Genomic DNA, 22,727 nt, shown 5'->3' with positions numbered 1-22,727 from the left:
ATGGACCTGGTTTGGGTTTAAGCAGTCGGATGTTGAGCAGAAAAATATCATTTGCAGATTTTGCTGGGTAACAGTAATAGCGAAGAGAGGGAAGTAATTTGTTTTATCACCTCAAAACGAAGCACGTTTTGGAATATGAGGAAAGCCAAAAACTGCGGCTTCCACAAATGCCCAGTCAGTCAAGTGCAAAGAAAAAAGGTGGCCCCACACACCAGAAGACTGATATTTTCCAAGGCTTTTCCAAAGGCCTCCATATGAGAAAACCAGTCAGCGGTGGATTGATATCACAAATGCCATTACTGTGTACTTACCATGGTGCCATTTCTTACAGTGGAGAAAAAACGGCTTTAAGAATATGATCAAGACATTTGACCCACATTACGAGGTACCTGGCCACAAACATTTTAGCCGAACTGGAATGCCCAAAGTGTATGACCAAGTCTGCGAGCAAGTGAAGAAAGAAATCCTGACAATTTAGAATTTTGTGTTTACCTGATATTTTACTTGTATTTTTTTATTCAAAAGAATTTGTGCATTTGTCTCCATTTTTTTTTTTTTATTTAAGAATTTTGTGTTGCATTGTTTGGAAAAAGATCTGTTACAGCTTAAAATTTTGAAAAGTTTTGTCATTTAAATTTTTTAAAAGAAAAGTTTTGCATAATAAATGTTTTTAAAATGGCATTCTATTATTTTTTGAAGTGTTTATTCTTCTGCAATGTATCTTGTATGTGAGTATGTTCAGTCATCCATCCATCCATCCATCCTCATCCGCTTTGTCCGGGGCCGGGTCGCGGGGGCAGCAGCCTAAGCAAAGTGTGTGCTCCTGGCCGCCACCCGGCACACAATGCACCCGACCCCTATGGCGCCTCCTGTGGGTGGTGGGCCTGCGGGAGGATGGGCCCATGTCTCCTCTTCGGGCTGTGCCCGGCTGGACCCCATGGACTAAGGCCCGGCCACCAGACGCTCGCCCTCGGGCACCCTCCCCGGGCCTGGCTCCAGGGCAGGGCCCCGGTAACCCTATCCCGGGCAGGGTAAACTGTTCCCTCGGTGTCCTTTTCATAAGGGTCTTATGAATCGCTCTTTGTCTGGTCCCTCACCCAGGGCCAATTTGCCATGGGAGACCCTACCAGGGGGCAAAAGCCCCCAGACAACATAGCCCCTGGGATCCCTGGGACACACAAACCCCTCCACCACGATAAGGTAGCGATTCAAGGAGGAGTATGTTCAGTCATTTTGACATATATGAATATGCATATTTTTGAATATATCACAATATATATCGTTACCGCACATGCTTGAAATTATACTGCAATATGGATTTTAGGCCATATCGCCCAGCCCTACGTCAACCTCCAGTGCTGATGGTTTGCTGCCTTTTCACTCTGTCTCCTGCACACACAATATGCAGTGGAACCCTGACGTACGAATACCCCATTTAACGAAAAATTCAAGTTACGAAGGCACTTAACGTCAATATTTCTGCCCGTGTTACGGCAAAATGCCCACGTAACGAAATCCGCTGGCTCTGATTGGCTGAGCCCAGAATGCCTACAATGCTCACAGTGCCTTCCGAATCATGTGACAACCCCCTTGGCTTTCGTACTTGCGCTTCGCTGTTCCACTTGAACGACATATTGTTGTTGCAGTTAGCAATTAGCCTATAGCCTATCGTTCACTCAAAAGGTGCGATGGGTGCTTCGACTTACGAAAATTTTCAACTTACGAAAGACCCTCGGGAATGAATTAATTTCGTAAGTTGGGGTTCCACTGTATATACTTTCCTTATCACCATCAAATCAGCCTGCTCTCCACACAGTCATAGTCCCTACAATTAAAGTCTCTATTCTCAACTCCACACATCTGCCTCTCCTTCTCTTTCACTGCCTCTTAACATGCCCCCCCCCTTCCCTCTTTCTTTGTCTTTTGTCAACAGTAGCACAGGTCTCACTGACACCCTGTTGCCCAACAGCACTGGAAACAGTCATTGGAAACCTGGGCCCCAACCTTATTCTTCAGTTAAGTTAAATTTGATTACATTTATATAGTGCCAAATCAGGGTAAAGACCCTAAAATAATACAGGTAAACCCCAGCAAATAGACCCTTTGAGCAGTCACTTGGTGACAGCGGGAAGGAATAACTCCATTTTAACAGGAGGAAACCTCTGCACCTGTCCTGCCACGACCAGTTGGGGGTGAGGGGAGGACGAGAGGACAAAGACACAGTTTTAGAAGAAAACCAGAGATGAATAATAACTAATAGAAATACAAAAAATGATAATGAGCCATGAAGTGAGATTGTTAGTCATCACTAATAATCATAAAAGCAAGAAAAGAAAAGTTGAAAAAAATGACAAGTTGCTTTGTTGTGATTGGACAGTACAATGACATTTTGGTGCATCGCCTAACTGTGCTTATATAAATATACAATAAATAATTACATAAAATAATAAATAATTCTAGACAAAAACGAATGTACATAAAATTAGGGCTGCAGGTATAGAATATTTTAATAATTGAGTAATCTATTGATTATTTTATTGAGTAAATGAGTAATTGGATAAAAAAAACCTTTTGTGTTATTAATAAGAAATAATAAATATTCAGAAGAGAAAAAACAATTTAGAAATTTCAATGCAACTAACTGCATACAACATCTGTCAAAACAATCCTTTGATTGTATTAATATTATTAATCACTATTATTAATCACGAAAATTAGTAATATCAAATTTAATTTTTGAAAGAAAAGATTTTCTTAAATGCATAAATACATAAAAAAAGTCTCAAGTATAGTCAAAGAAAATAAGATATATATAAAACATGTAGCTTCACTCTGACTTCTTGGAAGGCTTTCTGACATTAATAGGAGGCAAACGGAGTTCTGACAGTGTTTTATCCTTCGGGTAGATTTGGTGTGTGTTCATGTTTATGAGCTTTGTTCATGTGTGTCTGTGCAAATGATTGAGTTTGTGTCTGTAAGCCTTTAAAGGAGTATGTTGAGGCTGCAATGAAGAAGAGTGAGCATATTAGCATTGTGAAGTTTGCCCTGTGCTTTCTGTGCTGTTGAAAAAAGAAAGTGTAGACGTTAATTAATATTCATAAGAATTTAGTGTCCAACCTACCAACCCTCGGGTTAATGGCTCACAGTTTTATTGGCCCATGTACACGTTTTATTATCTTATGAAAAGTTTTTATTTTCATAGTCTTAAATATTAATGCAACTTAATTTACAAAATTCTACATTTCTTACAAGGAAGTAAAATCCCGGTAATAAATAAGGCCTTGTACACCCCATGCCCCCTTTAGACTCACCCCTGTCTGCTGCAGGTATTCCTTCCTTGTAAAATAGGATGGCAGCTGTCTGCCTTCAGAGAGCTGTATCATTTAAATGTGATATCAGACTAAGTTAACAGTTCATCAGTATATTTTAATACAACTTTTGGAGGTTATCGCAGATTTTTGCTGAGTAAAACAAACAGTGGTTTATGGAGCAGCTACAAAGTTTGTTTTTCTTCATGTCAGAGTTTGTTGATCAGGTGCTCTGATGATGGACTCGCGCCAGCTTTTTCACAGTAAAGGTTTTCATGGCTATTACATGTTTTCTTTCACTTCGTGGAGTGCGGACATACTCTGGTTTCACATTAAACTGTGCAAGCATTATATTCTCTGCTGCTTTTGTGTTCTCAGTGTTTTTGTTTTAACTGCGCCAAAACTCTTCCTCAGGTCCCAAACCTCAAACGAACACTGCGTTAATAAAATGGTCATTGTGGCTGCTCTACCAGGTGTAACAATAAAGGTTAACATACATGAAAAACAGGATTTATTTAGTTTAACGGAGTTCAAAGGTAGCAGGGAGTAAACTCGCTAGTTTCCATCTAAAGATGATATACCACGTTCTGGCAGAGGGATTTCTGAACTCCAGATCAGCTTCACATACCTATTCAAATCTTCCTAAGCATCAGAGACAACAGCCTTAATAATCACAGTGTAGTTTGGACCTGGGAGGCAGGTCTGTGGGTGAAGCATTGGCATTCACGTTTCCATGGTGACAGAGGCACCTAACGTGGTGTTTTTCTTTGGGGGGGGGGGAGGTTTGAGACAAGATGAAGAAACTATAAGTTTTCAAAATGTATTAAACGGTTGAGGGTTCAAGTTAAACATGGCGCCATGGACCTCCTCCGTCCAGGAGTCCAGATAATGAAAGGGTGCCACTTTCTAGTGAACAAAGTTTTCATAATGTCATACTAAGATGATATGATTGGTTAAAAGGTTCGGGAGGAGCCATGGTTTAAACTTAGCTTGCACTTGGTGTGGTTCCTGGCTCGTGACATGATTAAATGCACAGTGAGTGAAAAAAGGTGAGAAAAGAAACACTGAGCTTTTTCTTTGAATTAAATGAGATTAGGTTGCATAGGTAAACATTTAGGTAACAGCACAATGTATCACTGTGTTATAGAATCTGTCGCAAATCCCTTATGTAGCCGGTGTATCAGAGAAACTCAGGAGAGTTTTCTCCAAGCATGACATCCCGGTGTATTTCAGACCCAGCAACACGCTCAGACAGAAACTGGTTCACCCGAAAGACAAAACGCCAAAACACAGACTTAACAATGTGGTGTATGCTGTACAGTGCAGCGAGGAATGCCCAGACCTCTACATCGGAGAGACCAAACAGCCACTTCACAAGCGCATGGCACAACACAGAAGAGCCACCTCCACAGGACAAGACTCAGCAGTCCATCTGCATCTTAAGGTCAAAGGTCACTCTTTCGAGGATGCCAATGTTCACATTTTGGACAGAGAGGACAGATGGTTTGAAAGAGGAGTGAAAGAAGCCATCTATGTCCACTGTGAGCGACCATCTTTGAACAGAGGCGGGGTTTACGACACCAACTCTCTGCCATCTATAATCCAGTTTTGAGATCCTTCCCAGACGCCTTAACGCCCACTCACATCCTGGGCCATCTGACCTCAGGAAATCACATGATAAGGTGGGGCCAGGTTTCACAATGAACACACCCGAAACTCTGGCTGATTGGGACCCACACCCAGTTTCACACCTTGGCTCAGGCGATTAGAGGATCATCAGGGGGTCCTTTTGTCCCTCTGTGGGGGGAAACTTCCACTAGGTTTATATCTGGGACTCCCCACCATTTGACCTTAGAACTGAAGAAGCTTCTCGGATGAGAGGTGAAACGTCTTCAAGCAACTTAAAGAAGTCCAGACGCTTTTCTTTGCAAGCTCCTTTGACTACGATGACCTGGATGACTGAGAACCTTCACAGACATATTGCTCCCAGGGCTATTAGAGAAACTCATTCACATTAAAAGCACAGACTTTTTTTCCTCGTTCTCGGGCTCTTCGCAGTCACACGGTCCTTGCAGGAAGCCCTCTTTTCTCACTCCTCTTCATTTTGTGTGATTTTTCAGCGGGTGAGTGCATGTTGTCTCATGTAGAGATTTTTCTTACAGCCCGCGGTAACTCTGCCTGAGTCACATATTGAATCTGTTATTTGAAGTTTACCTGTTATGATATGTGTGTTGGTGTTTCATTGGTGTTTCAAAATTTACCAGTCAGTCAACCTAAACTTGAGATAAGCAAAATGAGCAAAATCTAGCTAAATATCTCAAACACCAACAACTGTAACAGAGTCCTGTCATAGCTGTCAGCCAATCAAAGAGGGGTTTGCACTGTTGAAAGGGTATAGTAGTGTATATGATATTTGCATATTGTAGTGATGAAATTCCTCCTATTGCTTCATTGTCATGTCTCAATAAATCTTTTAAATTGATACCAATTGTGATAAAAGTATCAAGAAGAAGAATCCTTTACATACAAACAGCAATAACAGTAGTGTGTCAGCTGGCTGTCTCTGTTGCTGGTTGAATATTCATATTAATACAAGGACACACCACGTGCACTTCCTGCTGAGTCTCTTTAGGTGGATCCAGTCTTATTCCCAGAGTAAAACATGTATGGTTATAGCATTTATCTGTACTGCACCGTGGGACACTTTTCTGAGGATGGTGGTCAGAAAGCTCGAAGTGGCCTGAAGAACGCAGAGATGCATCCTCACATGCTGTCAGTTGACAAAATCTGGTTCACACTTCCTCCCTCTCTCCCTGTAGCGTGAGAGGAACTCGCTGGCTTCCAGAACATATTGATCCCAAAATAACATCAAAGAGGTCGGCTTAAGATGTGCTAGGAGGAGAAGGCAAGGGCTGGAACAGCAGAGAGATGAGGGGGACACATGATCCAGTTACAGGGAGAATAGCACCAGCAGTGGGGAGCCAGATTTATATTTGATCTTATTAGTATTTAAATTCTGATTTAGTTCTTTGATCAGTGCTAAAGGATTAGCAAGGTTTTCTACTGCGACATGTAGGGATGGGTATTGATAAGAATTTTACGATTCCAATTCCATTTTCGATTCTGTTTAATGATTCGATTCTTTATCGATTCTTTATCGATTCTCTTATCGAGAACACTAAGGTCGATTAGCTTAGAACTTTGTTTTATATCTTCTCTTTGAACAAGATAGAAATTTAGGAGTAACATGGCCTTACAAATCTTAAGATCTTAAGAGATCCATCCTACGGCTGTAGGATGGATCTCTTAAGATCTCTTAAGATCTTAAGATTTGTAATAGGGTGTCACAGGGTCCCCAGGAAAAAAAATTGTAAATGTAAAATAATAAAATAAATATTCTTCTGTAGCAATAACAAAGTATAACATATGGAGCCCCGCAGGGGACATGGGAGAAAAAAAAATTAAGACGGACTTTTGCGAGATCTCGCAAAACAAACTCGGAAAGGTTTTAGCCGCATTCTTCGGAGGCTGCCAGCTCCAAGCTGACCGGGAGGTCGAGGCACGATGTGGCGGGAAAGCGGTGTTCCTCCCGGCTGTAGTAGGTCTCGACCTCCCGTTAGCTTCGAGATGGCGGGTGTCAGATCTCCGAAAACGTCGGAGCACTTTTGCAAATATGTGATGTCTTGTAAACCGAGCAGGTATCTGACGTTTACACAACTACATTCACAAAATATCTTCAAAGTGTATTTTGTGACCCAGAAAGAGTAATATCACAACTAAGTAGCTGCCGCCATTGTTGGAATTCAACTTTTGTGAGATCCCGCAAAAGTTTTGCGAGATCCCAAGTTTGTTTTGCGAGATCTCGCAAAAGTCAGTCTTAATTTTTTTTTCTCCCATGTACCCTGCGGGGCTCCGTAATAACATAAATTATTCTGTAGCAATTACATAAAAATATCCAGTAATGTCCCTGCCTACAATTAAACACATTCACTTACTGAAAATCATCTGCTGTGGCAAACGGGTTCAAGCCTTTGACCACAAACTGAGTCTCTGCTCGGTGACATTCGTCTATCCTGCCTGAAAGGAGACGCTACCGGCAGACTGCAGCGAGAACTGCCAGCATCTGAGCCAGACTCTGTCTGTCTCTCTCATCATGGTCACCTAAACGCACAGTAATGGCAGGTTTGTAATAAGACAGATCGCGCTAACATAATATGCACTGTCAGTTGATTATTTACCTGCCGCATTAACGGGAGAGGACGTGCAAACGTTACCGCTGCTGCTGGGTTGAGATTCACGAGTCCGGAATTAAAAACATGACATTCATTTAAGGTCATCGCGTGTTTGTGAGCAAATGCTTTTGCATATTCGTAGTGTTTCCTCCCTTAAATGAAATATCTACTTTGCAAGTATTGCAAGTTGCCCTGTTGTCTTCCGTTCTCATAAAGTATAACCAAACTTTTGAGCGTTTGAGCCGCCGTGTTTCCTACCAGGTAAATGACGCTCTGCAACGTGGTGACGTCATTCGGGGCGACTGGAATCGATAAGGATATCGTTTGCAAAAATGGCAAACGATTCCAAGGAATTGAAACAGTGGGAACTGGTTCTCAACAAGGACCGGGTTTCGATACCCATCCCTAGCGACATGTGAGCCAAAGTATTAGAGTTCCCTTTTAAAACTTGAGTAAGTAAGTAAGTAAAACTTTTTTTTAGCTGTTTTTAGCTGTTTTTTAAAAGCGACCACTGAGTCCACAGATCTCAGGCTCAAAGTATTGAGTATTCAGCATGTTTATTATCACGCCCCTTTAAATGGGGCAAACACAAATAGAAGGTGGGAAGTTTTCAGAGGGAGCCAATAATTCAAATTCAAATTTTATTTGTCACACAAACACACAACCATACACAGTATGACATGGGGGTGAAATGCTTGTACACTGTAAAAACTGTGACTAGAGGTTACTTAAAAAAGTTATGGCAACAAAGTGACACTTGAAATAATTAAGTAGATTTTAATTTCAAAAGATTTATGTAAAATGTAGAGAAAATGTTAATTAAATTCAAATAGAAAACAAAAGTAGATATTAATAGAATTAAACTGTAAATATGTGTTGGATTTAGGGTCAAAATCTCAAACTGAAGGTTGAAATTGCCCAACTTTACCAAAAAAAATAATTGATATGAAATAAGTCTCTGAGAAAAATTACTTTGAATTTACTAACTATCTGGCAAAGGTTTATAAAAACTTTCTAAAATATCCATTACAAAGAAATGAAATCTTCTTGTTTTTTCAGTAAAACTCAAATTGGATTCAATAATTTTCCAAATAAACCTTAAAAATAATGACTGAATAATAAGAGAAAATGAAATGAATTTTACTTATTTTCTGAGTAAAATGAATCAATTTCACAAAGAAAACATCAAAACAGTAATTTGTTTTATTGTGGAAAATAAAACACAGTAATTTATAATATAACATTTTTCTGCTCGTATACACTGAATTCTCATCAACAATCTCCTGATCTCCTAAATACATTCCTCTGCTGTAAATTTCTTTTAGTGTCATAAACAGTTTATCACACAGCTTTGTGTACAGAGCAACAGCAACATAAACTGCATGAATGTAAACCAGTTTTGTAAAAAAGAAATTAATCTTTAGACTGTAATATCAACATGAACCTGAAATTTGAATATCCTTTACCGTTTCCTTTATCTCTGTTACTTATTTATGATTGACAAACAAAAACTTTAGTTTGTCAATCTTTTGTTAAATTGAATCACTCAATATAACTGTAGAACAAAGGTTTTTCACTCATGTACATGGAATATCAATAATGTAAATCAACCTTTTATCCCAATTTGGATGTTTAACCTGAGAAAATCTAAGACACATGTAAGAGGAAGTAACATTTCTACAGCTACAGGACTGCACTTCTGTTAAATTTTAAAGTTGTTTTAAACCAATGTTTTATAGTAACATACACTATAAACAAAGAAAAGCTTCACTAGTGATTCCTCCAATTTGCTGCCTTTCAAACAGAATATTCCTAAGAAACTTGTAGGTAATAAAAAACAAAATTAAAATGAAGAGCACAAATACAGCCTGACACATTGCAGGTCATTTGGGTAAGATATGAATAAGATGAAATTAACTTAAAAACTGAAAAGATAGCTGCATCTAACAAAGACAAACCAAAGGTTTTCAGTGAGCTTACTTCCCTTTCATTCTTTCAGAGTCCTCGTTTAAGCCAATAACTTGTTCTTGAGGCTGTTCACTTTTGGTGAGAGCTTAGCACAATCCAGTTCAAGGAAAAGTTTCTGGAATACTTCCAAGGTGTATTTTAGCTCTTTGGGATAGGCAAGATCGACTGCATATGTCAATCCAACCAGCATTGCGCATGCTCTTGGAAAATTGCCCAGAGCAGGCATAACTCTCACACCCTCCAGCACAATGCCAATGTCATCCTCCTCAGATCCAACAGCCTTGATTTTGTAGATTTTCATCCTCTGTTCAGAAAGATCTTGTGACACACCATCCTCATCAGCATCCTGAAACAACAAACACATGGGTTTTCTGACTGTAGTTGCACACATGAAATATTTCCTGGACACATCCTGTAGCTGAATGACAAATAAAACATGATAATGCCTCAAATTATTTGAAACTTGACAAACACATATGAATAACAAAAACAGAATAATGTTTCTACTTCAACACTTACACTGTACTCTTTGATCAGTTGATCAATGGACTCCCCAAGGTACACCATCAAGCACCGAATAACCAGATTTCTGGTTATATTATTGCTAGGATTGCTTGGTGACTGAAAATGAGCAAGAATTCCAAAAATTACCATCAGATAAGTGACCATTTATTAAGACAAAACTGTGAGAATTGGCAGTATTAAAAAAAACTGTTAAATATCAAATTATCATCACATGGAGCATTATGTGCGATAATTAGCTGATGTTAATGCACATGCCTGGGTGCTGACAGTCAACACAAAGGTATTGTCAACATGCTTGACAGGTTCAATCTTTAAATGTGTCGTTTTAGTAAATTACATTAATTTAGTCATTTAGTTTTTTTTATCTAATTTAGTTTATGTTCGTCAGAAAGGCTTTTTCCTTCTTGGGACAAAACAAAAACCCAGCAATACCTGTACTTGTGTTTTTTTGTTTGTTTTTTGTTTGTTTTTTTTACTAAGAATAGACATGTATTTAAAATACAATTAAAACATGAAACCCATAATTGTGTTGTTAATTATATCAGTGACGTCCTGGCGTCCTCTTGCACTGACAAAAACATGCAAACAAATTAGTGGAGCTGTGCACCATGCAAATGAAATTTGACAAAAAAATTCTTTAAATAAAATTCCAAGCTGAAATGTCTGTGGAAAATACCTTGGCTATGATAGCCTGCAACTTCAATCCCATGCTGATCAGGTGAATTTAAGTTGAGGGATCTTCCATTACCTGAAAGGAAAGCAACATTATCATTTTTGACGTTTAGTCAGCTGTGTAAAAACCAAGGAGGAACCCACCCGGGGGATTAATAAAGTTTTATTTTATCTAATCTAATCTAATAACTTTAATCTCAGCCAAACCGATTTACTCATGAACAAATAAAACACTGAAAAAAGCCCAACAATAACATTTTTAGGTTGTCTAAGTGACTTATACATTACGTTTAAACTGAGTAGCGAAACCCCGCGGTGATCTGAAAATGATGTGCCGGGAGTTGTGCCGTTCTCAGCGGCTTCAGTGACCCTCGAGCTCCCGGCTTGCTATCGAGCTGGTGGGTAGCAGATGCTCCGAAAACGTCGAAGCACTTTTGCAAACATGCGATATCTTGATAAACCGAGCAGATATTTGATGTTTACACAGCTACTTTCTCGCCTGAAAATATGTTAAAAGTTTATTTTGTGACCCAGAAAGATTACTAAGAGTAATTTTAAAACTTAGTAGCGGCCGCCATTATTGGAAACTGGAGTTCGAAAAACTGACTGTGGCTGACAAAATCACTCACAACTGACCGCAAAACCTTTTCATGAACTTTTAAACGTGGATGAAAGACGTTAAAACTCATCGGAATATACCGTTGATATTTTTTAATACGGTAAAACATGTGGTTAGTTAAAGCTGTTCAGTAACACAGTCGTGAAGGCTTGGAAAGTGACCTTGTGCTAGCAGTCCACTAACTGCCATTTGTGTAAAAATACGATACTATCATTACAGTGATGATTATTAATAAAATTTCGACGTATCATACTGTTTAAAACCTTTACTCAAAACCGATATACGTTATTGTTTAAACCGTGTCTTATATTTGAACAAATTAAGAAGTCTTACCTCTGACAAAATGGAGACGTCCACTCATGAAGCGCGTGTGTCCTGCACGTGGCACAAAGGATTATGGGCGGAAGTGTTCAATGATTAAAATGAAAATGCTTTCATCAGTTAAATCTATTAGATTTCTTAAATTTTTTTAGTACTCAAACATTTTTTTTAAATCTACTCAACAAACCATTGCTGAATTTACCCCAAACAAAACTGTGTAAATTTAAATAACTGAACATCTCAAAATTGTTGAATTTTGCTTAGATTTGATTAAAACTACTCATACACGTTTTTACTGAGTAATAATTACTATTACTCTCCTATTAGATTCTAATTAACCCCAATCACAGTTTTTACAGTGTAGCTGTGCAATGCCCGACCATTAAATGACAGAAAAAAGTTTTACAGTATTTACAATTTACAGGTTACAGGTTACAAAAATTTACAAATTAACTTAGGAATTTACAGTAAAAAAATGTGCAAATAGCAGAAATAGATTATAAAGATTATAAATTATAGGAAGTGTGCATAAAGAAAAACCAGAGTGCGTGTGGTGATGTAATGTGTGTGGGAGAGTCCAGTCCTACACCTGGTTCAGGGCCCGAATAGCCTGGGGGAAGAAGCTCCTCCTCATTCTCTCTGTTTTGGCCTTAAAATGGACTCCTTGAATTCTGATGAGGTCGTAAATAAATGATCAGCATCTTTTATGTCCTGACATAACATAAAAGATGACATGTAGCAACTGATCTGACCAGATAAATAACTTCTAAGCCTCAGTTTAGCTGTGATTTCACCCTCTTTGTGATGCTCTTATCTTGTTGACAGCTTATATTAATCATTGCTATAACCCCACCATCACCTCAGATCTATGAAATATATACTGGACCAAAAAATGATCCAGGATCAATAACTGAGGCTGAAATAGAGTTGTGTACCTGCCATAACTCCTTTTAACCTCCTAGGACCTGGCGTCCACATATGTGGACATCACATTTTGGGTTATTTAGACCAAAATACTAAATTTTGCTCTACATATGTGGCTCTCATTTTTCTTAGAAACAAAAATTATGTAAAAAAAAAATCTGGTAATTCTTTGTTTTACATTCATCAGGTCCCGATCAGCCCAAATATCAAAGAGAAATTAAAAATGCATGCAGTGGAAGAGTTCGGGTCTTAAGAGGTTAATAGTCTTTATCGAACTTACCATTTAGACTGCTACTCCCATTTTTTCCCTGCACTTTCTTCTTGATAGCTCCAATATGATCTGATCCATGCTTTCTGGAATTTCACCCTATCCCTCACTCTTTGACAAATGGCCTGAAATGCCATGCAGGCACTCTACACATGATGGAAGTCTTACAATTGCAGAAAGGCAATGACAAGGGCTAATCAATGATGGCATGCTGAAGGCACACTACACACTTCTGAGTAACCAAGTGTTAGAGTCTGTGAGGATGTGTAGATGTCATTAGAGGGAAAGTGCATGGATAGAATTTTAGCTGATAATGGTGTGGTACTGTTCCAGCGTTCCTTTCTTTCACGTCATATTCACAATGCTCTAGTCAGCCTGCCAGCCGAGTGGTCAGTCAGCACTGGTCAGAGGCTGCTGCAGCTGTAATGGCTGCTTCCCTCCTTCAAAGCTAATGCTAAAACTAATAGGCCAGTTAGTCTATGAGCATTGTTCTGATGGCTGCATGAGACAGATGCTATGGTGAGCTCTGTGTGTGCTAGGTTTGTCTGCTACACTGGTGCATTATATCTCTAAATCTAGAACCTACAAAATGTAGTTTGATTGTTATAAGGAGATTTAAGGATTAGAATATACAGGCCCTTTTATCCGTTTTACACAGGTGATGAATAAAAAACTCCTGCTGGTGGAACAATTAGAAGGGATAAAACATGGACATAGCCAATGCAGGAGAGCATTAACCTTAAGTCTTTCTAAGGTAGTAGGATGATGATGGCTTTGGCTGCAAAAACACATCAGGTCCCCAGTGTTGGGAGGGTTACTGTTCAAATATGAGTAACGTATTCTGAATACTTTGGATTACTTAATATATTATCATGCTGTTTACAACTACATGAATGCACTATTGCTGTGATTTATTACTATTACTGAAGGTTACTCTCCACACCAACACCAGCTAGATGTTTAAATCTTAATATAATGAGTAACAGTAGGTGGACATTAGGTAAGGCTGCACTTTTTGCAGCGATCTCGTGTAGAAAACTATTCAGCGCGCGTATATAAAACAGGTCCGCGGCTCCGAGCCGTAGTAAAGGGACCTCTGGCTGATACGTCGGGTTCGTGTCGGCTCGTAGCTGAAAAATAGCTTTACTTTGTTGTCTGGGTCACTTTGCTAGCAGAGACAGAGAGAGGCATTGAAAGGCTGCTCCAACAGAACTTATTGTTTCAGAGGAAAACAGGAACACAGAGTACAGTCGAGTCTTAACAGCTTACTTACAGCTGGGCTCGTCAGGCTCTCTGTTTGGCTGCAGTGGTTATTATTATATTTACATGCTTCCAGCTCCCGTTTCTGCTCCGTGACAGCTCCTACTTTTCCTTTCTCTCCCTCCTCACAGACACATCACGGGTACAGCAGTCCATTCTCCCTGCAGCACGGACTACACTGCCCATCAGGCTGCATGCTTTTTTTTAACTGAAGTCTTTATTTGTTTTTAACATTTAACCAAATGAAAAAAAACCAAAACAAAACAACAAAAACAAAAAAAAGGACAGCTTCCAATCCCATGGTTAATTCACCTTTGCATTTTGGGTCTATTTTCAATAGTTACTAACTATCGGTACACACACAAAAAAAGGGACAATACAATCTAATTCTTAAGTTATTACGTTACTGAGTGCCTAAACAAACATACAACACAGCAAAGTTTAACAAAAGATAATTGCCCTGACAAAATAAAATTCAACGATCTCAGCCAAAACCACATCCCCATGATTTGTCAAAACCCTACGTTCTTAATGGCTACGCCTGTAACGCTCTGCCTATTGCCTTCATATTAAATCATTTTTTAATAATAATTTTTAAGAATATTTCTTCACGTCACTATGCGGCCGCAAGTAGGGGAGAGATTGAGACACAGACATCAGAGCCTCTGAATGCGTGTTTTGTTTGAGTTTCCACCGGCGTGGAAACCAAAAACAGAGAGGGGACAGCCGAACATATGTAACAGGAAAAGACCGCCGTGTAATCCATTTATTTCATCAAAGTAACTGTATTCTGAATACCACCTTTTTAAATGGTAACTGTAATGGAATACAGTTACTCATGTTTTGTATTTTAAATATGTAATGCCGGTACATGTACTCTGTTACCAGTGTTGGGTAAGTTACTTTAAAATAGTAACTTAGTTACATTACTAGTTACTTCTCTCAAAAGTAACTCAGTTACTTCAAGTTACTCGTTACCTTCAAAGTAACTAGTTACTAGGGAAAGTAACTTTGGTTTTACTCAGAATTCTCTTGTTAATGTGTTGCTTCCATAACTTTGCCAGTCTTCTAGCTTGCTTACTTGCCACAGTGCACTGTGCCACCTACCAACAGAAAGGAAAAGATAATGTGCATATTTCCACGAGAGAAATCCCACGCCTGGACCGTCATTGACTGCTGCCATGATTCTAGCCTACGTCACAGCGTCATGTGCGCCTTTTACATCAACACAAAAACTGCAGTCGTGGTGCTTTCGATTGTACTCAGAACTCGGAAATTCTGCCTTCTGAATAGGAAGATGTAGGTAACACCAGACTGCAGATGAGCTGCATACAGGGCTGGACTGGGACAGAAAATTGGCCCGGACATTTTGACTAGAGACCGGCCCACCATTATAGGAAAAATCATAAAGCCTTTGAATGAAAACAAACGCTGTTGTGACAGTGATGTACACTGTTCTGATGGTATATATGCATCAATCTATCAATCGTTTGTTGTAAGACTCAGATAATTATTTTTTAAAAGCAAGACATTTTAAATGAGAATAAGAAAGAAAAGTATTTCTTTGTGCCCCCCTCTCCCTGTTAATGCCCTACCTGGCCCCTGGAAACACTTTGCTAGACCCGCCCCTGCACAGTTACCAGCTGTCAGCTACATAAAAAGGATCCTGGGGTTATTTGTCTCTCAGAAACAGTTCATAACTTCAACTCATTCATGTCACCTAAAAGGTAAACCTGTTTCTCCATCACCTGTTCAGCTCTGATGATTCAGTAAGGACATCTCCTGGTTTCATCTTCATGTTTCCCTCTCACCAGATAACCAAACCGACATCGTGACCAGCAGCTTTACAGCTGTTGCTCCAGCAAACATCAGCTGATACTAGAAATTAATATTAAATAAATTCTAACAACAGCTGATCAAGCTTAAACGTGCTGCTGTTGTTTAGCGCGACATCCGCTGGTTTCTTCTCTCTGGCGCAAAGTGGGCGATAAACAAACAAGAGAGAAAAGACGATCAGCTGATCATTGATCAGTTTTCATGATTGAAGTAGAAACGGGAGAGAGAGGGGAGAGAATGAGAGAAGAAGAGGCAGCTGTGCAGCAAAGACACAGAATAAATCCAGCTTTGTGTCTTTTTCATTGTAGCTGAATTACGGGACAAACTGTTCCTTTTCACCTCAATAAGAAACGCGTAATATTTTCTCTGAATACCAGACGGGACGGTTGGCAACTCTAATATCTTATGAACAAAATAAAGTTCAACATCATTAACCCTTTAAGACCTACCATAGAACCAAGTCCGCCAGAGCTTATATTATATTTTTACATGCTGTGGAGCCATTTTTGGGAGCATTTCAAGTTGCTATACATCAATACAACCATTATAGCCCAGATTTTAATAATATGTATTCATTAAGTGCATAGTAATTACATAAATTGCAAAAAAAGTGCAATAAACTACAAAAAAATTGATAATCGTTTTTGCTTTTTTAACATATATTTCTAGTTAGAGAAATTTAAGAGGTTTATCCCTCAAAACTGTAAATACAAAAAAGTTGCACAAAATAGTTTCCCACCACAGGAAATTTATTTTGAGTGTCTTCATAGTTTTATTTTTGAAATACACCAATTTTTATACACTGCAGGAAAAACGAAAATAAATATTATACTGCAAATTTGCAAAAAAGCAGCATATGCATCAAAATAAACTATTTCCAGCAGTGCAATATGAGTCCTAAGCATCGCAGAAACGACACAGAAAGTCATAAAGTCAAAGATAACTTTTAAAAAGAGCAGTATAGGCCCTGAGGCCCTGATCGCAAAAAAGACTACATTTCCGCGAAAATGACGTCACTTCCGGTTTCGGGCAGGTAATGGCGGAAATGCAAAAGTTCGCGCTGATGTCTATTCCAACGTAGGAAGTGTTATGAACAGCTGATCGGACCGGCACAGCGTGTTTCTGGAATATTATGTTTTTGTTCCTGCAAGCGCTTTTTATGCAGTTTTTGCAAAGCTTTATGTGGAAGGAAACCGTGACCTAGGACAAGCTGATGGCACAATATGTAAGTACAACTCCTCCGGTTTCATATGCAAAACAAATTTTTGCGCTAGCTTACGTGGTTGCAGAGCTACCGGGATTTAAAAATAGTTACGCAAAACAGAGCGTGCCCGCTCCGATCGGCTGTAAAGGGTTAACTTCATTGCACCACCCAGCTGTATAGAAACTCCGTCATGCTAGCTACCACGCTGTACGTAAAAAGTCAGCACAATGAAAATAAACTCCACCTAAACTTGGTTCATATCTGACCCAGAGAGACTGCAGGTCATAACTTCTTACCTGAAGTTCAGTTCACACTTGGACCGGCGGCCGCCTCGGGTCTCTTTTCCTTCTGCGTCCCTTTTCCTTCATCCACCTGCTGGCCTCCACTTGCTAATGTTACTGAATCTGTGGAAGCTCCGCGATAGCCACCACACGAAGTAACGAGTAACGACCCTATCTAAATCCCAGTAACGAGTAACGCGTTCCTGGTTTTGGCATAATAACTAGTTACCGTGCTCGTTACCACAATAATAACGTAGTTACTGTAACGCGTTACTTAATAACGCGTTAGTCCCAACACTGTCTGTTACTCCCCAACACATCAGGTCCCATAGAAGTCTATGCACTATACACACTATAAAGTGTGAAACTACTCAAATATATTTTAAATTCTTCAAAATAGTCACACTTTGCTTTGACTACTGCTGAGGTATGGTTTTCCAACAATTTTCCAGATTGACTGACCTTCAGTTCTGAAAGTAATGAAGGCCTGTTGTTTCTCTTTACTTAGCTGATTGGTTCTTGCCATAACATGAATTCTAACAGATAGGGCTGGTGTACCAACCTGCCTTCTGCACAACGCAACTGATGGTCCCAACCCCATTAAGAAGGCAAGAAATTCCACAAATGAACCCCGACAAGACTAACCTGTGAAGGGAACCCATTTCAGGTGACTGCATCATAAAGCTCATTGAGAGAAGGCCAAGGGTGTGCAGCAAAGGGTGCTGCTTTTAGGGATCTAAAGTATAAGACTTATTTAGAGTTATTATACATTTTTTCTTTGCTACATAATTCCATGTATCTTGCTCATATATTTGATGCCTTCAGTTTTTATCTGCAATGCAGACAGTACTAAAAGGAAACCATTAAATGACAAGGTGTGTCCACACTTTTGACTGGTAGTGTATAGAGCTATATAGACCGTCTGTATCCAGTAAGGATGAGAAGTGGGCTACGAGAACAAGAAGACACAAGTGGGCAAGAGATGAGAACAGGGATGCTACTACTGTTGGAATGCTACTACGCAAGTAACCCCAGCAGAAGGGGTTACGTGAATATGATGGTGGACCTGTGGAACCTCTGATACCCAGCGTGACAGTGAAACAACTAGTAGCTCAGTGTTCCAACATCCAGCAGAGGGAACTGCTCTTACGGCTAGAGAGTGATGAGGTACAACACAAATGCTGCGGCAAGGAGGAGCCAGGACGACAGGTCGGAGGGGAGACTTGGACCCTGCGTCATTCTGTCAGCGATTGCTTCTCGTGGGGCTTTGCTTGCTGGGAACATGTAAAATTGCTCCTGACAAACATATACTTCAACCTACAAGACGCCCAGTACTAGTGAACATGTATGAAATCACACTGAGTTCATCTCCAAAGGTTGATTCTGTTCATCTGGACGTAGTGTTTTCAGTGGGAGAAACGTTTCGTCACTCATCCAAGTGACTTCTTCAGTCACAGCTGACTGCAGGTTTCCCTAATCTTATAAACAGTACATTTGCATAATGATTGAAACCAGCCCACTTCAGTGGGCTGAAAACGATACGTCCAGATCAACAGAATCAACCTTTAGAGATTTTCTTACCTGGATGACTGAGCATGCATCAAGACACACTGAGTTCAATTCAGTTTCATTTGTATCGTGCCAAATAAGGTAAAGACCCTACAATAACACACAAAAAAACAGAAAACTGCAACAGATGCAATCAGATGAGCCCTATGAGCAGGTGCTTGGTGACAGTGGGAAGGAAAAACTCCCTTTTAACAGGAAGAAACCTCCAGCAGCAGTTTCAGCAGCATTATTTGTATGCTGGTGAGGACAGAGGCCAGGTCTTGGGGATTTCCCTGCTGGAATTCACTTCATACCCTCAGCCAAACTTGCTAGACCTCGTATGTCAAGAGCTCGAAACATTTGATATGTAAAGATCTGACAGTTCCTTGAGCAGAATTTCAAATGTTGTTTATGTACTAGCCCTTTTGCCATCCTGAGTGCTAATTGCTTTAGTGTTTTTGTCCCACACCTCCCAGAGATCATTAGTCAATCAAAAAGTCAGACTAGTATTAATGTTCGTTCGTTCGTTTGTTTTTAATTAGTTGGTTAATTTAGTGTTTGACTCCTGCAGAGCTCTTCTGTGCACATCATGGATCACAGGTGTGGCAGCGGCCTGTATCAGGGTTCAAGGTTTCCGTGGGCTGGATCCTGAAAAGTAAGACATAATTTGACTCACATTGAATTTTGGGGTCTGATGCACGGTGTACATTTTAGGATATCCTCAGGTCTCTGGAAAAAAGCTGTCAGGTCTCAGACAGGAAGTCGTCTTAGGTATCAGGTGTCAGGTGTCAGGTATCAGGTGTCAGGTAGCAGGTGTCAAGTACCAGGTACCAGGTGTCCGGTATCAGGTGTCAGTTGTCATGTCTCAGGTGTCAGGTCTCAAAAGTCAGGTCTCAGGTGTCAGAACACAAGCTATCAGACAGAGAGAAGCCTCCTTCACGTGGCGCTGTTGTCAGGTCCCAGCCAATGACTGTAGCAAGAATGGACGTCGCAACAGCGACAGTAGTTCTCACTATGCTGCTTTATGTTCAAGGGGTCTCCTTTCTCATAAGTTTGATTGTAATTACTACAAATTTGCTGTGAAATTGGGGTGTGACGTCATCATAACAGTTTTGACTGGCAGCTGCAGTCATTCAGAAACTCTGTTCGGGAATGGCAGATAGACGTTACAAAACCATGGCCAACTGTTTTAACCTGACAGCCTGAGGTGTTCTTCAGTATACTGGACTACCCGACAGAAGGACCCGAGGCCCTGCCGCACTTTTTCGGTAAGTTAAACGTGTTTGTAAGCTAATCTGTAACTACTGTCCTTAGCTCGGTCCTGAGACCTAGCCAGCTAACATGAGCACTCGGATCTCAGGGAAAAATTGTTTTGTAAAGTCTGTTTAGCTAATCGTGCAGGTGAATGAATTTAGCCTGATTAAAGAAAAGCACCGGGCTGCTCAGTCACTAACTACCATTACTGTACTTTTATTATGAGTATTATACTGTAAGAGCAACAGGCTTCAGCTCCTGTGCAGAGCTGATCATTAAATATTAAGCATGTTTTCAGTCTCTTGCCACATCTGTAAAGACAGTAACACCACATTTTAAAAAAAGAAGCTTGCACTTAAGTAACCTCTCATTTATCATTAACTATGGATTAAAATAGCAAAGCCTAATATTTATGCACTGAAACCAAATACTGCCTTTTGTCAGCTTTAAATTTACGTTAAATTCTTTTCACTGATGACTTTCTTAGCACTTACTTTTTTTTCTTACTAAGTTTGTTTCCAATATTCAGGTTAAAGAAAACAGTCTGGGTAATTCTTAATGAAGTATTGTTCACAGTCAAATGTATAGTACTCAGTACAGCTTACATCCTTTGAAAGAAATCATTTGAAGCATTAATGATTGTTGTATGCAGAACTGTAGAACTGAAAAAATGTAAGAATAGAACTTCAGATCCTGAGTGTGAGGACAGAGAAGGATCAGCTTTATTTCAATTTTGAGGGATAAACTTTATATTTTAGGTTGTGACGATTCTGTTCTCGTTGTGATTACAGGAGCTGCCCTCAGATTCAGACCTCAGCACCACCCAGTGACAGCAGACAGATCATCCAACATGTTCACATGTTAACTGCAAAATTAACAGATGAAAACAGTACAAAGCTTCAAGTACCACATGTGCTGTCAGTGAAAGCTGCAGCTGTTTTTATTGATACATTTAAAGACAAAAAGTCAAAAGGATTGATCACCCCTGTAACTCTTTCACTATATATCAGCATTAACAGGACTGCTGCTGATCTCAGACCTGCACAGCTTCTGTTTTAAACACTGAATGTACTCAGCTGCATGAAGAGCACATGATATGTTCTCTGACTCAATTAAATAAAACCTGATGAAAGTCAAAGGTCGTCACTTGTATGTTGAACTAAAAACTTCTGATCTGGAATTCTTTCACAGTTTTCTGCCAATAGTGTGTTATTTACCATAAAGTAATTCAGAGTCAATCATACCAGAGTAACCAGAGAGGATCATATTAAATATATAACTTTCTACAGGAGTGAATATAATATCTTTATGTAAAAATCCAGAGCCTCTGAGGATTACCTGAGTATTTATAACATTGCTGGGTTTATCCATCTCCTGGGTCAGGCCTACGAAGGAGTGCTTAAGATTTTCCTGTGAGGGAGCTGCTGGTGAACATCATGAGTCCTGCTTGATCAATGCGATGAGCTTCAATCTTCCTGGTGTTAAATGATGGCTGTCTCAGTCGGTAAACAGAACATCTGGCACAGGACAGCTGTGATGAAAGAAAGGGAAGAAGTTTCTCCAAATCTCTGGACCCAGGAAATCCGGCTTGGTCCTGAGGGTCTCCCTCACTAGTTTCTCACCAGGGTGAATGAAGCTGTTGATAATAATGTGGAATCTATTATTAAATGAAAAGAACAAATTTTTTCATAGTAGTGTAACAAATGACACTACTATGAAACCTTCTGCTGCTGTCTTTATTTAAAGTTTCCATGTTAGCAGGCTGTGGAGTGCTCTGTCAGTGTAATTGATCTAAAAGTGTTTAAATCTTCAGTGTTATGTTAAAATCTCAAAGGACAGCATTACATTTTTGATATTAACAGTAACTCTGGGCCTCTGTGGATTGGGCAGCTGATCTACCTGATACCTGAGACCTGAGACCTGATTTTTTTTTCTGAGACCTCACGGCTTTTTTCCTGAAACCTGAGGTTGTCCTAAAATGTACACCATACTGATGGCAATGCCAGTTTTAGGAAGAAAAAAATGCCAACATCAATAGTGATTCTCAGCCACTCTTTTTATATAATGTAACGATAATGTTTGTTATGAAAAGAGAAACAGTTAGAGCCACTGGTTCTAAACTTTTAAACATATGTTGTTCATGAGACTAAAGTCATCTCACTTTGGTAATGTAAATATAATATGGACAATATTATATTAATCATTATTAGTTATTACAGCAGTGAGTGAACTCTGTGTCAAACACTGAGCTTCAGTAAAGATTCAAGTTGCAGTTATTTATATTTCCTGTCACCTTAAATCTTCACTCAAGTATCTGTGACAGTGTGTATACAGATGTGTTATATATAAGAGACAAATGTTGTTCCTTCAGTATGTTGTAAATTTGGCTCAATGCTTACATATATGTGTAAAAGCAAATGTAGGAGCTGTGATAACTGTGTCTGATAGAATGAAGAGTAGACTGATATATGAAATATTCCTTTATTGGGTGAGAAAATCAGACCATG

General features: G+C 39.5%; 1 protein-coding gene and 2 long non-coding RNA genes across 4 annotated transcripts in view; 2 read left to right on the top strand and 1 right to left on the bottom strand.

Annotated features, from left to right (window-relative positions):
* The window catches only part of LOC113023072 (receptor-type tyrosine-protein phosphatase gamma-like), a 358,096-nt gene that overhangs the window by 28,009 nt on the left and 307,360 nt on the right, over nt 1-22,727 (top strand). The gene's annotated exons all lie outside the window — the stretch shown is intronic.
* On the bottom strand, nt 9,299-10,129 carry LOC145428991 (uncharacterized). The gene is made up of 2 exons (XR_013909361.1): nt 10,028-10,129; nt 9,299-9,854 (listed from the first exon to the last, which is right to left on the bottom strand). It is a non-coding gene; the product is annotated as an uncharacterized LOC145428991 (long non-coding RNA).
* On the top strand, nt 19,869-21,358 carry LOC145428799 (uncharacterized). The gene is made up of 2 exons (XR_013909121.1): nt 19,869-20,234; nt 21,012-21,358. It is a non-coding gene; the product is annotated as an uncharacterized LOC145428799 (long non-coding RNA).

Source organism: Astatotilapia calliptera, chromosome 5 (assembly GCF_964374335.1).
Source record: "Astatotilapia calliptera chromosome 5, fAstCal68.1, whole genome shotgun sequence".
Lineage (NCBI taxonomy): Eukaryota > Metazoa > Chordata > Actinopteri > Cichliformes > Cichlidae > Astatotilapia > Astatotilapia calliptera.
Note: the sequence above shows the minus strand (reverse complement) of the source record. Positions and strands in the feature narration are given on the sequence as shown.